The sequence below is a fragment of the Pinus tabuliformis genome, chromosome 4_1 (genome assembly GCF_031772625.1).
Source record: "Pinus tabuliformis cultivar Carrire ecotype Pingquan chromosome 4_1, CPIR1, whole genome shotgun sequence".
NCBI classification, from domain to species: domain Eukaryota; kingdom Viridiplantae; phylum Streptophyta; class Pinopsida; order Pinales; family Pinaceae; genus Pinus; species Pinus tabuliformis.
The window spans coordinates 206,382,137-206,399,402 of NC_142303.1; the positions used below are offsets into that span (position 1 = coordinate 206,382,137).

The 17,266-nt window shown below is 32.4% G+C and overlaps 1 pseudogene; it reads left to right on the forward strand.

The window, feature by feature from the left end:
* Window positions 1–14,751: 14,751 nt before the first annotated feature.
* LOC149174935 (uncharacterized) lies at window positions 14,752–15,857 on the forward strand (annotated as a pseudogene).
* The last annotated feature ends 1,409 nt before the right edge of the window (window positions 15,858–17,266 follow it).

Sequence of the window (17,266 nt, forward strand, 5' to 3'; positions counted from 1 at the left end):
TATGGGCATTTAAATCACAATGATTTAATGTTACTTCAAAGAAAAACAATGGTTGAAGGTCTTCCCATTATGAAGAATAATCATGTTGAATGTGAATCATGTGCACTTGGAAAGAAACATAGAGAGGAATTCCCTATACATGAAGAAAAAATGAAAAGAGAAATACTTGAATTAATTCATACTGATGTATGTGAACCTATGCAAACTATATCTCTTGGAGGAGCATTGTACTTTCTTATTTTTGTTGATGATAGATCTAGATACACTTGGGTCTATTTCATAAGAAAGAAAAGTGATGTATATGAATAATTTAAGGAATTCAAAAAAATGGAGGAAAAACAAACTCGGAAATACATCAAAATTCTCATATCTAACAAGGGCAGAGAATACAAATCAAGATATTTTAATCAATATTGAAAAAGTCATGGGATTCTACAATAATTTATAGTGTCTCATACACCTGAGAAAAATGGAGTTGCTAAGAGGAAAAATAGAACACTAGTGGAATGTGCACGGAGCATGCTTCAAGGTAAAAACATCTCTAATGGTTTTTGGGTTAAAGCCATTAATACTATTGTTTATTTGAAAAATAGGAGTCCAACCAAAAATTTAAATATGAAAACACCTTTTGAAGAATTTTATGGATATAAACGAAAACTGAATCATTTAAGAGTTTTTGGATGCAAGGCATTTGCACATATTCCAAAAGTTGAAAGAAGAAAACTTGATGCAAAATCAATTAAGTGCACATTCATTGGTTATTGTGATGATCAAAAGGCATACAAGTTGTTTGATCCTAATTCACATAGATTGCTTGCAAGTAGGGATGTGGTGTTTCATGAAAATGTAGATGAAGGTGATAAAATGAATAACACGGGTGTATGGCACGATATTGATGATTATGTCAAAATTGAAGAAAGTTTTGAACAAGAACAGGAATAGATACAACAACAGGTACATGAACAGGTATAGGTTCAAGAGAAGGAAGCATCTAGTAGTCATGACACTCCAAGAAGAGAAAAAGAGACTCCACAAAGTATAAAGAAGGATGAAAGCAGTAAAACTCTAAGGAGGTCATCACGTCAAATTCAACCACCTATAAGGTATAAATATTATGCATTGATGTCTCATGTAATGAATGTTGTAGAACCTTCAAGTTATGAAGAAGCTAAAGAATTTAAAGAATGGAGAGATGCAATGAATGAGGAATACAACTCTATAATGAAGAATGACACATGGGAATTAACAAAATTTCCCAAAGATAAAGTTCCCATAGGATGCAAATGGTTGTTCAAACCAAAGTTTAATGTTGATGGTAGTATTGATAAGTATAAAGCTAGACTGGTAGAAAATGTCTATTCACAAAAAGAAGGCATTGATTATGAATATACTTTTCACCTGTAGCTAAATTGAATACAATTAGAATAATGATTGCATTAGCTACAAAACAAAATTGGAAAATGCATCAATTAGATGTTAAATCTGCTTTCTTGAATGGTGAATTAAAAGAAGAAGTTTATTTGGTTCACCCTAAAGGATTTGTAAAGCAGGGACATGAGCATCTTGTTTGCAGGTTAAAGAAAGCCTTGTATAGTTTGAAACAAGCACCAAGATCTTGGTATGTGAAACTTGATTCATTCTTTTATGAAAAAGGTTTTGTGAGAAGTAAAAGTGAACCTAACTTGTACATCAAGAGAGGTGAAGATAGGAACATTGCCTTGATATCTTTATATGTTGATGATCTTCTCATAACAGCCAATGCACTCAAGTTGATTGAAGAAATTAAAATTCAGTTGTCACAGGTATTTGAAATGAAGGATCTTGGTGAATTTCATTATTGTTTGGGTCTTGAAATTGGGAGGGAATCTGGTAAGACAATCGTCACAAATAGAAAATATGCAAAGACAATCCTTGAAAGATTTCATATGTTTGAATGCAAACCAATGTCTACTCCATTGGAAAAAAATGTGAAGTTGTACAGTGATGAGGGATCTAAAGATGTGATTGGAACTTTGTATCCTCAATGGGAGGGAAGTTTGAACTACCTCACCACTACTAGGCCAAATATAACATATTCTATCAACATCCTTAGTCAATTTATGGCTAAGCCTTGTGAAATCCATTGGAAAGCAACAAAGAAAGTCCTTCGATATCTGAAGGGAACACTTTATTTTGTTATTGTGTATACTGATGAATATGATGTTGGTTTCAAGGTTTTTTTGATTCAGATTGGGTGGGAAATCTTGATGATAGAAGATCAACCTCTGGATATGCATTCAATTTAGGATCGGGGTCGTATCATGGAGCAGCAAGGAACAACAAATTGTTTCTTTGTCATCCACAGAAGCTGAATACAAAGCCTTGACCAATGAAACTTGTGAAACTATTTGGTTAAGGAGGATTCTTGAAGATGTTGGAGAAAAACAAAGAGGACCAACAAGTATCAAATCTGACAACTAGAGCCCCATGAAGCTAGAAAATAATCCAATTTATCATGCAAGAACTAAACATTGAAGTCCAACATCATTCCGTAAGAGAAAAGATACAATCAAATGAGATTCATTTAGTCTATTGTAATACAAGTGAGAATGTATCAAACATCTTTACCAAGCCTCTTGGAAAGATGAACTTTGAAATATGTAGACAACAACTAGGCATTGTTGAAAATCCATTTCTCCATTAAGGTGGGATGTTGGAATAATGTAGAAATGATATGTACAGATAGAGTTGATGAGTTGTATTCTTGTAGTTATTGTTTGAGTCTATCTGTCATGAGTTTTGTCTTTGTAGTTTTTGTTGTGAGTTGATGATCCAAATTATTTGGATCTAGATTATCCTAGAAGTTGTCTATGTGTGTCTATATAATGTACAGGTTGTCCAAGAAGTTTGATCAATGAGATTTTATTTCATTCTTGTGTGTCTCTTTGTTTTTCTAATATAAGTCATATAACCAACCCTTAACATCACTGGAATTTTTCACATGGAATTTCAAATTGGTGACCTTTACACCATAGTGTCTTAACTCCTATTTCTGTTTACTTTAAACCCTATGGGTCACATTATTTTACTCTAACTATCTAATAAATTAGTAAGTATAGTTTTATTAAAACAACAAAATATGTTAAGGAAACAAGTTGTTTTACTTTATTTTTTATTAATATATTTATTGAGTCGGAGAACTTAAGTAGAATATGCTATGAATAAATTGCTTTAAATAAAAATACAAAAAAATGAAACTATATGCCTTATCACAATTTTTTACAAAGACAATTTATTAGATTTACAACAAATGACAAATTAAAATATATTGATTCTTCATATTTTTAAATAGGCTACACCAACCTCGATCCATTTTAACTCCAAATCTACCAAGCTTCATCTAGATTGGTTTAATTTCCCCCTTTAAATAGGTTATACTCCACATGAATACCATGGGACAATACCATGATTCTCAATACCATGGGCCATTTTTATTTTTATTATTATCTTATTTTTATATTATTATTTTTATTTTCATTTTGACCGAATTAAAATGTTTACAATACATTACATTAATCCTTTTATTTAACTAATTTATTTATTTTTATGTAATTTGAATTAGTCAAAATGTTAAACATTACATTAAAAAATCTATACCATATTGGGTTTACTAGATTGGAGAGTGTCTTTCAATGCAAAAATAAAATAAAAAATTAATAATTATAACCATCAATACAACATTTTGACTCACTCAAATTTCATAAAAAAAAAAAAAAAAAAATAAATAACAAAAAAAAAATTAATATAATTAATAATTATAACTATCAATGAAACATGGTTTGTTGTTCTTCTTGCCTATTATCAATTGTAGCATAGATCCATGAAATGATTTGACCTACATCACCAACTGTCTGTGCCTCCTAACAGTGATGCGATAACATAAAAAACGAGGATTTGAGAATGCGCTCTGAGGGCTCGTGTTTCTTCACCACTGGCGGAGGCATGGCGAGATCTGCCAGGTTGCGGAGGAAAAACCCATCAGGGTCGAAGCCATGCTTCCTACGTCTAGGATTTTCATCTGCTTCTGATTCATGCTCATGCCCACGTGCTCGGTCAAGGCCTCTCAGCTCATTTTATGCTCCCCGCAGACACAGCCTTAGGAGGCGTAGCCATATGCTGCTCAGGAAAAGCCCAATGCCGAAAGGCATGCCATCACTGATGCGTAATCTAAGAGCGAGAGATTTGAGGGTGAGGGCACCTAGAATACCTTCTTGTGCTAAAGTGGCTTCTCTGCTCGGCGGTCGGGGAAGATATGGCAGATCTGGACAGGTTTTTCACTTCCCAGACAATAGAAACAAAGGCGGCCATGCAGAATACGCCAGACAAATGCTGATCTGAAACAACCATCATTCAGAAACGAACAGATCCATTCATGGAAAGGATTGATTACTCTTGAGCTAGATCGGAATTTTATCCATGAAAGGAGACATAACCCATCAGATCTGAACTAGCAGAAGACAGATCTGCCCTCGATCTAGCAAGATCTGGAAGGATTTACCCAAATTAGCAATGCCCAATACCATTCCACTAGTGCTAAAGTAAATGGAGACAAAGGGTTGCATGAAAAATTTGGCATCTTACTTCTTGATATTTTGCTTCACACATATGGGAATTTAACAACTCATCCACATCCCATATTAAGCGAAAAGCTCTACATGAGGACGGTTATGGATTATCTACAGGTTACACCGAATCATGCGGGAACACTACGAGCCTGCAAGCAAATCAGACCAGATTCACAACAAGTATTGGCGCTTGGACAGTAACGACAGGAAGAGGTGATCGTCCCATCACTGGATCTTGAAGTCCTGATAGCAGAGATGTTCGAAGGTAAACAAATTACCCTTTTTATCAGAACTATGGAAGGAAACACAGTATGCATAAAAATAGAGAGTTGGGAAGAGATCAAAACCCTTAAACAGAGGATACAACAAAGGTTGGGCACTCCACCTTGCAAACAACTCTTGATTCATGTCGGAAAAGTTCTGCAAGAGGAACATAAGATAAAATAATATGACATAGGCAGAGACTCAACAATCTACCTAAACACAAGACTCCATGATGGCTGCTCTGGAACAAGCTCCAAAGGACCAGTTTCTTTCAAAGATGCAGTAAAGGGGAAAATGGGGTCTCAAATACAATTAGAATAGCAAGCCACGGCTCCTGGTGCCTAAATCATCGAGCAAACAACTCAAAACCCAGCTCTATCGATCGATATACCTGAGGTAAATAAAATACACGATGATTATTTATCAAAAGCAGTGATATGAAAATTTAACAGGTTTTGGCCTAAACCGAAAGCCCTAAGTCAATGGATTTACTCCATATGGACAAAAAACTGTGATATACACCTATGCTCTAAAGTTTTTTTCATTGTCAAATTCTACACAGTCAATGACAAGGAATATGCATTGAATGAGGGACCATGGTTCTGGGGTAACGCTGGACTTTTCTTGACATCATGGTTTCTTGAATTTGATCCAAATACCATGGTGGTCTCCATAATGCTTGTGCGGGTTAAACTATATAACCTACTACTACATTTTTGGCACATCAAAGTATTAGTAGGCATTGGCAATGCTCTTGGGAAATTTCTAAAAGTAGACAATGAGCGTCTTACCAAGGACATCTACACCTTCGCCAGAATCTGTGTGGAGGTTTATCTCAGTCAAGGGTTACCATACCACATCCTCTTATTCCACAATGAAAAGTAATGGTCCCAGCCTCTTGATTATGAAAACATTGCCTTCATCTGCCGCATTTGTCATCGAACTAGTCATCTACAAAGTGCTTGTCCACCAAACAAAAAAGACAGGAAAAGAAGACAACCACCAAAGCCAAAAGGATGGCAGTTTTTAACTACCACAAAAACCACATTCCAAGAAGAAGAACATGCAGAAGCCAAACAACCAGGAAATATCCTAGCTTTCAATGAACAAAGCACACAATTTAAATCAAAAAATAATGAGAACCAGAACTGCTCTGCGTTAGTTCCAATGACAACCGACTCACAGTAGAAAAGTGAGCAACTCATTCCAGGGAAAGAAATCGGTGGCAGTAAGCGAATACACTCAACAGAAAGCTCAGATTCTGACAAAGAAACCCCAACTCTTACCACAGAGGAAAAAATGTCCATTGTAACTTCCACTCCCAACACTAGAGGTTGGTGGAAAGTGGAAAAAGAAAGGTAGGAAAGCATAGATAGGTTATAAATGATTGTTTTTTTAGATCCTGTGTATCAGGACAAGTTTATACAACATATGCTAATTTAGCATCTACAACATGTAATTTTGCTCAATATGAATAAAATTACGATTTTTCCATTGGAAAAAAACTATCAATGAAACATTTAGACTCAATCAAATTTCATAAAATAAACATAAACTAAAATAACAAACATAAAATTAATATAATAATTTATAATTATAATTGATTATAATTAATAGTTAAACTAGCATGGATCTATCTTATTTTCAGATGTACAAGTCTTATCTTCAGATCTACTAAGTACTGATCAAATATCTTGAGACACAAACCTCTTTTAGAGTGAAAAGAGATTTGATCTCTCTCAACACTTGGTAGATTTGAAGTTAAGATGGATCTAACCCTGGTTTACCATTTTTTTTGTAAGTTAAAGTTCTATTACTTTCAATGTGAAAAATTACATCCCAAGTACATCATGATATACAATGACCTCAAACCAACACATAGGAAGCTAGAGTACTATATCATCCACATAATAGACACCAAAAGCCCTTAAAAAGACTACAATTGTTTCAAACATCAGTACAATAGAGACCATTAACAAGAGATCAACAGAATCAGATTGGAGGTGACCCTCTAGATGAGCTATATAGGCATCCAATATTTCCAAATAGTATTTTTGATGTCTTTAAATCCTTCGATTAAGATATAAGACAATGCCATTCCCATCTTCTCTTTTTCCTTTAGAATGTGTTTAAGTAGAGACTTCAATTCCCAATGCAAAGTAACAAAATGCAAGTATCAACTCCTTTGTCCCCTAGTGTGTCTAGGGTGAGGTAGCCAATTAGACACCTAACAACAAGATCTGAGTAAGAATAAGCAGGGGGTTCTCATGCCACATTAGACTCTAGTTGTCGAATTTATGCTCTAGTGTTAGGGGAAGTTGTTTCATGGTAATGAGAGGCTTCCTCTTGTACCTAATGTTTCTCATGCCACATTAGACTCTAGCTCTCAAATTTATGATCTATTGTTAGGGGAAGTTGTCGAATTTATGATCTAGTGTTAGGGGAAGTTTTTTTATGGTAATCAGAGGCTTCTTCTTGTACCTAAGGTCGCCCACGCAGCCTGTCATTGGAGTTTTTTCTACCTCTCCCAAGAGTTGTGTCTACCTCTCCCAGCCAACCCCTGTCTACATCTCATATATATATATTGTTTGGCCATGACAAAAATAGGTAAAAAGAGACAAAATACTCTCGCTGACTCTAACTAATGATTTTCACTTTCCAAAATATCAAACATCTCATATTACTCTATAATAATGAATAGAATATTTATGCAATAAACTTATTAAATTATGATTACAATTAATAGAATATTCTTGTAATAAATTTATAAAATTATAATTACATACTTTTATATGTTGTCATTCTTCTAGAATTTATTTATGCCTTACAGTGTTTCCTTTGCAACGTTTGGTGCAATTTCTAGTTTATAATAAATATTACTCATCACAAAAGTCTTTGTCATTATATTTATTTCATAAAACAATTTTTAGATTAATTATTAGTAATTTATTAGTATTTAAATTGGGTAAACTAGAAAAGTAATATAAATAGGAAGCATATTATTTTTATTAGTTTTTATTGGATAGTTAAAGTAAACTTGATTTTCTCAAGTTACCATTTGTTTTTTAGCTCCACATTTATGAGAACCTAGAGTATTGACCCATGGTGTTCATCTAGAATATAGTCTATTTAAGGATGGAAATTAAATGAGCCTAGATCCATCTTACGTCAGAATCTCCAAGCTACCAAGTGCCATGATGGATCAAATTTTTTGAGATGCAAACCTAGAGTTTGATATGTTTGATCCCTTTTAGCACTTTGTAGATCCATAGTTAAGTTGGATCTAGACTCATAGATGAAAAGGCCATGCCATATATATATCCAAAGAAACACTTCTTCAAATTTTTGAGAAAAAGAAATTATTTATACCAAATATTTTTTTGAGAAAGATAAAAGATTAAAATTATTTATGCCATGAAAGAAAAAACAACATAAATTGGTTATATATATATATATACACTCACACACTTGAGAGAAATATTATATGTAAAATTATAATTAAATAGATAAATCTACGTTTATAAAATTTAGTACAATATAAGATTCGAAAAAATAGTTCTAATTAATGAAACTCACAATAATATAATATTGAGAAAATAAATTTTAATATTTAAACTTTAGTAATAAGTAAAATATTTATTTTAATGGAAAATAAATATTCTTTATAAACTTAATAATTAAAATCAAAACTACTAAAAACAAAGAAAACAAATGTACATAGTAAATAAGATGAATTCCAATTCATCATATTTAAGAGTGAGGTTTTACGAACAATGTTTATAACAATGAAATTAATATATATATATATGTTTATAACAATGAAGTTATATATATATATATATATATATATATATATAAATAATTAATGCATTCTTTCAAATTAAACATGAACCAAGAAAACTTTCATGACACATAAAACTAAACTATAAATATATAACAAGATCATAAAGCAATGATGATAAAAAAAACCATGTGATTATTCAAAGCTCTATATCTTACAGGCTCAAGTTGAAAACCAAAATCATAATTTTTTTATCTTTTATAGTTACTTAGATTAAAATAAAAACATTAATAAATATTTACTATCATATATTAATAGTTTATTAATACTTAATGTTATGTATATATATATATTGAAACCCATTTCAAATTAAACTATCAAAAAATTTGGTTAATAATTATCCTCCCTTTTAGTTTTCACCTCCACCCTAAAAGCATTAAACTCGTATATATTTAAAATGGTCCCTTCTCAAATTCCAATGCACTCACCGTCAAAATTCCAATACAATCACTGTCCATCAGAGCTATATTTGTTTGTCATAATCCGAGTACATAACAAAGCTGAGGCACTAAGTGCTTCGTCAAAATTCCAATACACTCACTGTCCATCAGAGCTATATTTGTTTGTCATAATCCGAGTACATAACAAAGCTGAGGCACTAAGTGCTTCGATTGCATTGGAGGTAAATTTATCTCTTAGAATTCAAGAAAGTTACTTAGTAGATTAATATGGAAAATACAATTTTAGAGTTACTAAGTAAATTAATATGTTTTTAGAGTGCAAAATACAATGAATTATTTTTCATTGCTTAAACTATATTTGTGAATGGTAAGTAGTATATATATATATATATATATATATATATATATCACTAAATAAATGTTTTAACCATAAAAACTGATTTTTCTCATGATATATACATCATTTTTTTAAGTGATGTAATTGACATTAAAAAATTTTAAAAACATGTACATCCAGATATTTTGTCACCCAAATTAAAATATTTTTTTATTATTAATGTAATTTGAAGTATATGTGAATATTAATTTGTATTAACATATTTTTTTTAACAATTTTTTTTCTATACATAGATATAAATGAAGTTGATATGGACATACATTAGTTAACATAGATCTTCAAATAGTTTATTTAAATTTCTTGTTGGAATATTTTTTGAAAACTATAATATTTAAATAACTTATTCACAATTTTTTTTACTTCAATTACTTTACAACATATTCATGTTGATATGGACATACATTAATTAACATAGATCTTCAAATAGTTTATTTAAATTTCTTGTTGAAATATTTTTTGAAAACTATAATATTTAAACAACTTATTCACAAAATTTTTTACTTCAATTACTTTACAACATATTTATTTTTTTAATAGCGCATATTATTTTTCTATTTAGAACATTATTTTTTATTTTTTATTTTTATTTTAAAGGGAAGTTGCATTACCTCAAAATATCATGTAAAACACATGCATCTAACATCATCATTAACCATGTCCTATTTACAACCATTCAAGCATCACCAATGGTATTCTAAAACCAAAAACTTAAAATAAACATTCAAACTCGAGAATCTGAAGAGGTGATAGGAGTTGGATCTCTATCATTCGAACTTGGAGGGGCATGAGGAGAAAGTTCACATTGAAAATGAAGCTCAATGTGTGCCAACCTCACATCAATACTCTCTAAACACACTTATTGGTAATGTTAGACTCTTTTCACACCTAGTAGGCTAGCAAAATATTATATATTTCTGTATTCTTGTCCTTCAAGAACCTTGCCAAAAAGATCTCCATCCAGCAATACAAATCCAGTGTTGTGAATCGATGTTTCCATCTTCAACTTGTGTTCTCTCGGTCTAGAATCCATGCAGACACATCATCGAGGTTCTTAGAATTTGATAGGGCTTGTCTATCATAAAAAAAGAGAGACTACATCTAGCAAATTTCACTATGAGTTTTAGGGGGGAACAACATCATGGTAAATGTCAGCAGCTTCCTCGGCCTACTTTTGGGCTCAATTGCAACCCCAATAATTTCTCCCTCCCTCCTTCACACTCGCTAGGCATACATTGGTGTTGCATGTCAAGTCGGTAAAAATAACACCCGATGTTGAAACCCAAAGAACTCAATCCAAAACCAAATAAATCATGAACCCATCCCTTTGCTAAACAAAAAAATCCAAAAGACCAATAAACTAGTGGGTGATGAAGTCATGAAAAAATATGTGAACCAAAAAATCCTGAGAAGGTGACCCTAGCCTAAAGGGTGCCACCAAGTGAAACAGGATAATAACAACCACCCAGAATAAATGCTAAAGATTTATCCTTACATAATCGAAACCCAAAATACCAGCATCCCCAAGGGTGGAGAAATTATGTGAACAAAATGATATCCCAGAGTCAGTAAGGACCAACCATTACCAATAAAGTGTTATTAGAAAGGGAATATATTGAAAAATCAATCGAGGGTCAACACAAAAATTACAACCCAATAAAATTATCAAAAGATTGCAAGAATAAAACAGGATGCAGAGACAGATACAACCACTCTTAGAGGTATGTTAGGGAAATTTCAAAGAGAAACAATGAAAATAAATATAGATCCTACAAGAAAAAAGAACTACCTAAATTCCACGAGACTACAAAAGCTCCAAGTTAAGAACTAGAGAATCTCATTTGATGTCCATCGAATCAAGCACTCGAGGAGTGACAGGAAGTTTACAATTGGTTGATCAACCTTCTCTCCTCCCTCACAACTCCACCTGCTCAACCAAGCATAGATCACTTAGACATGCAGTGTAAACCCGACCACATATGTGTTTATTAGGAATTTCCATAAATATTCTCCATATATGTAGAGGCCAAAGCGTTTCTACGTAACCTCCTCTTAACTTTCCTCCCAACCATCGATCTTAATGTAGGGTGTTTAGCTAGGGCCTCCCTATGCTACAATGAATACCAATCACACTGTTCAAAAACCACATTAGGTTAAAAATCATCTCCTTTACCATGAAGTCAATGTACATGCTTATGCATGCAAGATAGCACCACACCACCGCTCCCATTAACTCTGCATGTTGTATCAAGGTCACGACTCATCCCACTGTATATATTCGAACTAGGTGGAGCCTAGGTTGAGGTCAACCCCGATGTTGCATAGAAGAATGTTTTGCCTACCATTGGGATGTTATCACCAAGATTGTGAAATCTTGGACGTCCTTTGGGATAATGTAATTCCCACTAAGGTGGCTCCCGTTGGAACTATGCAAATGATGATGAGGCAATTTTACTAAAAAAATTGAAGTTCATCCAAAAATTGTGAAAGTAAAAAGGTTCATTGTTTTTTTTCCAAACGTTGACAAAGTATCCTCCTAAAATCTTAAAATTTTTGCAACAAGACAAACTCAATAATTTCCTTTTTATTCATAAATTTTGAATCTAGTTTTGTGCCTTCGTGGAAAGGCTTTATTCATGTTTTTTTTTAGGGAATTTTGTAAATTTATTTTAAATCAAAAGTTTTGAAAAAATAGGGTTTTGTTTAAAATAATTTTTAAAGAGTTTTTCAAGAAGCGCTGAGGAGAGCCCATTCAATTGAGAAAAGGGTTTACTTTTTTCAAAGAAGGCACTAGATTATTTTTCAAAATAATATTTTTAAAAGCCTTGAAAATTAGTTTTTTTTTTGTAGAGAAACAATTTGTAGACCCATTTATTTTGTGGAAACTAAGCATCATAGAATCCACTGCAAAGGCAGAACCATAGGAAACTGTTATGTCTGCAAGTTCATTTTCTTGTTAAACCACAACAAATGGGAAAAGCCAAGATACTAAGAAAGTCGAAGAAGGATCTAGAGATGTATGAAATTTTTTTGAAAGAATTTGAAATGAAGAGGCAAAAGAACACATTTGCATTGACATGCATAACAATATATGTAGATGAAAACATTATTCCCCTGATTTCAGATGCCAAGATGGCCAAGGAGGCCTAGGATACCCTCAAGATGAGTTTTGGTGTAAGGGGGAGCATTGTAGTTGAAGATTAAAAGTTTATTGAATCCCACTATGCACAACTACAAGTAGACGATGATTGTGATAAATTTGCAGAAGAAGCAGAGGAGTGTATAAATGCTTGTGAATACCAAAATGCACCGTTGCAAGTCGATGAAAAATTGATGAATCCGGCAAAAAATCTTGCTGATAAAAATATGGTGAATCCAACAGTGCGTATTGCTAATGATAATACAGTGAATCCATTAACAAATCTCGCTAATGAAAAATTGGTGAATCTAGCAACAGAGCTTTCTAATGGCAGTGAAGCTACTATTGGAGCAGTAAATGCTATGGTGAATCCAAAAATTAATATTGTTGACGTAGATTTTGATGAAGACTTGTTACCTAAAGATGAATATTTGGGGATGATGAAACAGAAATATCATATCGACATGATGTTATTCATTGAGAGAAACTTGTTGGAATCTGAAAACCAAGTGGAAGACAACTTGTTTACTACAACACAGGTTAATGAAAAGGTGGAAGAGATAGAAATAAATACAAAGACAATGACAAAGGTAGAGGTAGAGGCAAAGAAGGAAGCCCAAAGAGAGAAAACATAGACAAAGGCAGAAGAAAAGTAGAAGTGCGACAGGAGAAAGATCTTATTAAAGAGCAAAAGAAACAAAACCAACGTGTTTATGCAATTATTTTTATTTCTAACATTGATTGCCAATGTGCAAGCACACAGAAAGATTATGAAGAAGAATTAAAGTTTCTAGAAGTATCACATCTCCTGTTCTAGAACCCTTGGCTAGTTTTTTTTTTTTTTTTTGAGTACTATCCCAAATTTACACTATGCTTACGAAATTATTCTTTCCTTAATATAGTTATATATTTTCATTTCTATATTCCTAATTGATTATCACGAATATTTATATTAAGGGCTGAAACATAGTGTGTGTGTATATATATATATATAACCCCTTGTACTCAGAGTAAGAAATTTATCTTTCCCCTTATAAATAATACTTACCTCGGGAAAAGGATATATTGTTGGTCCCACCCATTATTATATACTATTGTTTTATTTCCTTATAAAAATAGTTATTATGGTCAATAAATATTGTCCATTAATGTTATGGATCTTATAAGTAGTATTTCTTATAACCAATTTATTATCTCCCTCTTAGACACTCTCATCCTCAACCCATATTCTATGATTATGGTATTGATTATGACCACTATTGAGAGGTCAGTGCACTTGTTATTACACAAGTCGGAATTTCAATGTTGCCAAGAGTTTATGGTATGCATGACCATCTAACCCAATTTTTTCTTTTAACTATAAGTAAGCTATAAGTTTGAAATGATATTAAAATATTTATTCCTTTTAAACCTCCCATGATATACTTTGTTTCTCAAACATGTTCATAATTTAATGCCCTCTAGGAGCAGCCTCCGTATGGTTTTGGAATACGCAATTCTTGGATAATCACGAACCAATCCTTGTGGTTGAAATAAACATTGGCGAGAGCTAAACAACGTGCTATCGGGCATTTAATGCACCTGATAGCGTCCTCCCCATACATACATGGCATATGTAACATGACAGTCCTCCGGCCGGGAATGGTCTTGAGTCTCCACTGGGAAATACTGATGAGATGTACCTGTCCCGTGATATTGTTTGCACGCAATGACAGTACTACAGTACATCTAATTTATTATTGCATACTCCATTTATTATTGCATACTCCCATTGAATGTTGCAGGATTCCAAATTCAGTATTGCACCTAGGATTTCAAATTCAGTATTGCACCCAATTTTTGAAATGAAATCTTCTTCCATTCGACCTTCGAGATACAATTCGAAAAAAACTTTCTCGTTGTTACATTCTGAATGTTCGCGGAGAGAAACCTTCATCGAAGCTAGTATCAAGGACACTGATGGATAGGTGGTGACCTACTCAATGCATGATGTGTTACATGATCTAGCACTGCAAATTGCCAAGGAAGAAAATTGTTGCTTTAGAGCGAGCAAAGGTTTGGAGGAATTCCCTTTGAAAGATTGCATAGGCAAGGGCAGGATTTCTCTGATGGAGAATAAATTTAAGTCAATCCCTAATGAATTCAAAGGTCAGGATATCCGGGCGATGCTGCTATCTGAGAGCAAATCTTTGGAAGATATTCCGTCCAGTGTGACGAGGACTCTTACATCTATTAGAGTGCTGGATTTGCGAGGAACGTCTATCAAAATATTTCCTAATAGCTTTGGAGCATTGAAGCATCTGGTTTTCTTCCATCTAGCACGAGCGTTGATAGCGAAGCTACGCGTTTCAACAAGAAGATTGAAGAAACTCCAGATACTGGAATTGTCCCACTGTGGCCAATTGAGTGAGTTGCCTTACAGGTTACATAAAATGACAAGTTTGATATATCTGGATCTGAGTTTCTGTCAAGGGGTAAAATACATTCCTTGTGGGATCTCAATTCTCACATCGTTGCAGTATCTGAAAATGGAAAAGTGCTGGAAAGCTTGGCAGCAAACATCACAGCCGAGAACAAATTTATGTGATCTGAGGGGAAGTCGTGTAGAGTACAAACGAGCTGCTATCTTTAGTGATCTGCACAGTCTGAAGCACCACAAATGGCTGGAACTGGAGGACTGGGTGCTTCCATTTACAGAGGTCGCAGTACGTAATATGGTATAGATGAGAACCCTTATCCTGAGGATGTTGTCGATGAAGGTATGGTAGAGCTAAACACTCTAGTTGTGCAATCCAACGTTTTAGTTAAGATCCCATCATGGATATGTGATTTCGAGCAGTTAAGTTGTCTAATACTAAAGTCCTGTAGGGACCTTGAAGAGATTCCTGTAGGGCTAGAGAAGCTGAAATGGTTGAGGAGACTGGATATAATTGGATCGTGGTCCTTAAAAGAGTTACCAGATGCCTATGGCAAGGAGGGTGCATTTCCAAGGCTAGAAAGGATCGGAAGGAGACACATTTGTAGCTTTCTTGCTCGTTATGATGATAATGGTGGAAGCAGCAGAAGTCACAGAGGTGAAGGCAGCAACACCGAGTCCGACAATGGAGGTTTCCCCTGCTTCATTACCCTTCCTCCCCTCTCATTTAAGCCCTCATTTATGTGGAAAATTCAAATTACTCCATGCAAAAGGAGGGGATTATCGGGCAACTTATAGGAGTGGCCACATAATTTATGAGAGGTTTACTATATTTTTCCTCAGAAAGAGGTTTACTATTGTTAATACGCAGCTTCACATTTTCAGTTGCGGGTCAACATAAGGATTTTGTGTGAAAACGTGAATGTTATTTGTGCATTTTGTTTACAGAGACATATTTTGTGTGAAAATATGAATGTTATTTGTGCATTTTGTTTTCAAATAGATACCTCTTTAGTGTAGGAAGTAAATACCATTCACAATGTTTTGTATATTGGGCGCAAGGTTATTGTCAAATACTTCTAGAGATTAGAAGATAACAACTACAACAATTAATAATCTTTATTTGAAATTGAATTAATACTTTAAAAAAAATAATTATTTAAAATTATAACTATTAAATTGATATGTAATTTTGTTTAACAAAATAAATAATATTTTATTTTATTTAATTATTTAATCCATGTCAATATATTATTTTTTAAATACACCAAAAAAAATAGTTACATTGAAATTAAATCATTTTTCATGGAACAATCAAATATGATGTATGAGGTATGTTGTGGGTAAAAGGATACCTAATAATCTAAGATTTCATTATTTTTATAATGAAAATTTTTTCATTTTTGCTTTATAACTTATCATTTCATTTTAGTATTGGGGATTTATGGAAATGGTTGATAAAAGCAAATTATATGTCTCTTGCTTTATAATTTGATTGTTTTATTTTAGTTTTTAGGGATTTATCTAAATGCATGATAAAAGCAAATTCTATGTTTGGTTTTCAAAAATAATTTAATAGTTTCAAATAAAAATATTTTTTTTTATAGTTTGTCAATAAAAAATTTAATAATTTAAATTTCAGATAAATTATATTGGTAATTTTTAAAGGTCAATATTTCGATTTTATTAATGAGATTCATTTTTGAGGATTAACATGAAAAAACTAATTTATTAATACAATTACGACTAATGAGATTCATTCTCAGAATTAACGTGAAAAAACTAATTTATTAATACAATTACCATTAAATAGTAGAGATACATTTTGTTCCATATAGTTCTAGAATTAGCTTTTAAAATTATAAAATTATTTTAATTAAAACAAATATTAAAAAAAAATTTTTGATCAATATTAAGAAATTATTAATAATTTAGCCAATGTATAATAAATTATTAAAATATTAATATTGTTAAGAAAATTGATGGTTAGAAATAGAAAGAATAAAAATTAGGGAGACAAAAACTTTTGAATAAATAAATTGTATTATCATATTATGAATATAAAAAAGAGAAAATATTTTATTTATTTATTATATTAACATAAGCAATTATTATTATAAACTATAAAATTAAATAAGTAAATAAAACAAGCAAACAAAAATAATGATAATAAAAGTAACTATTCAAAGATAACTAGAATATAAATT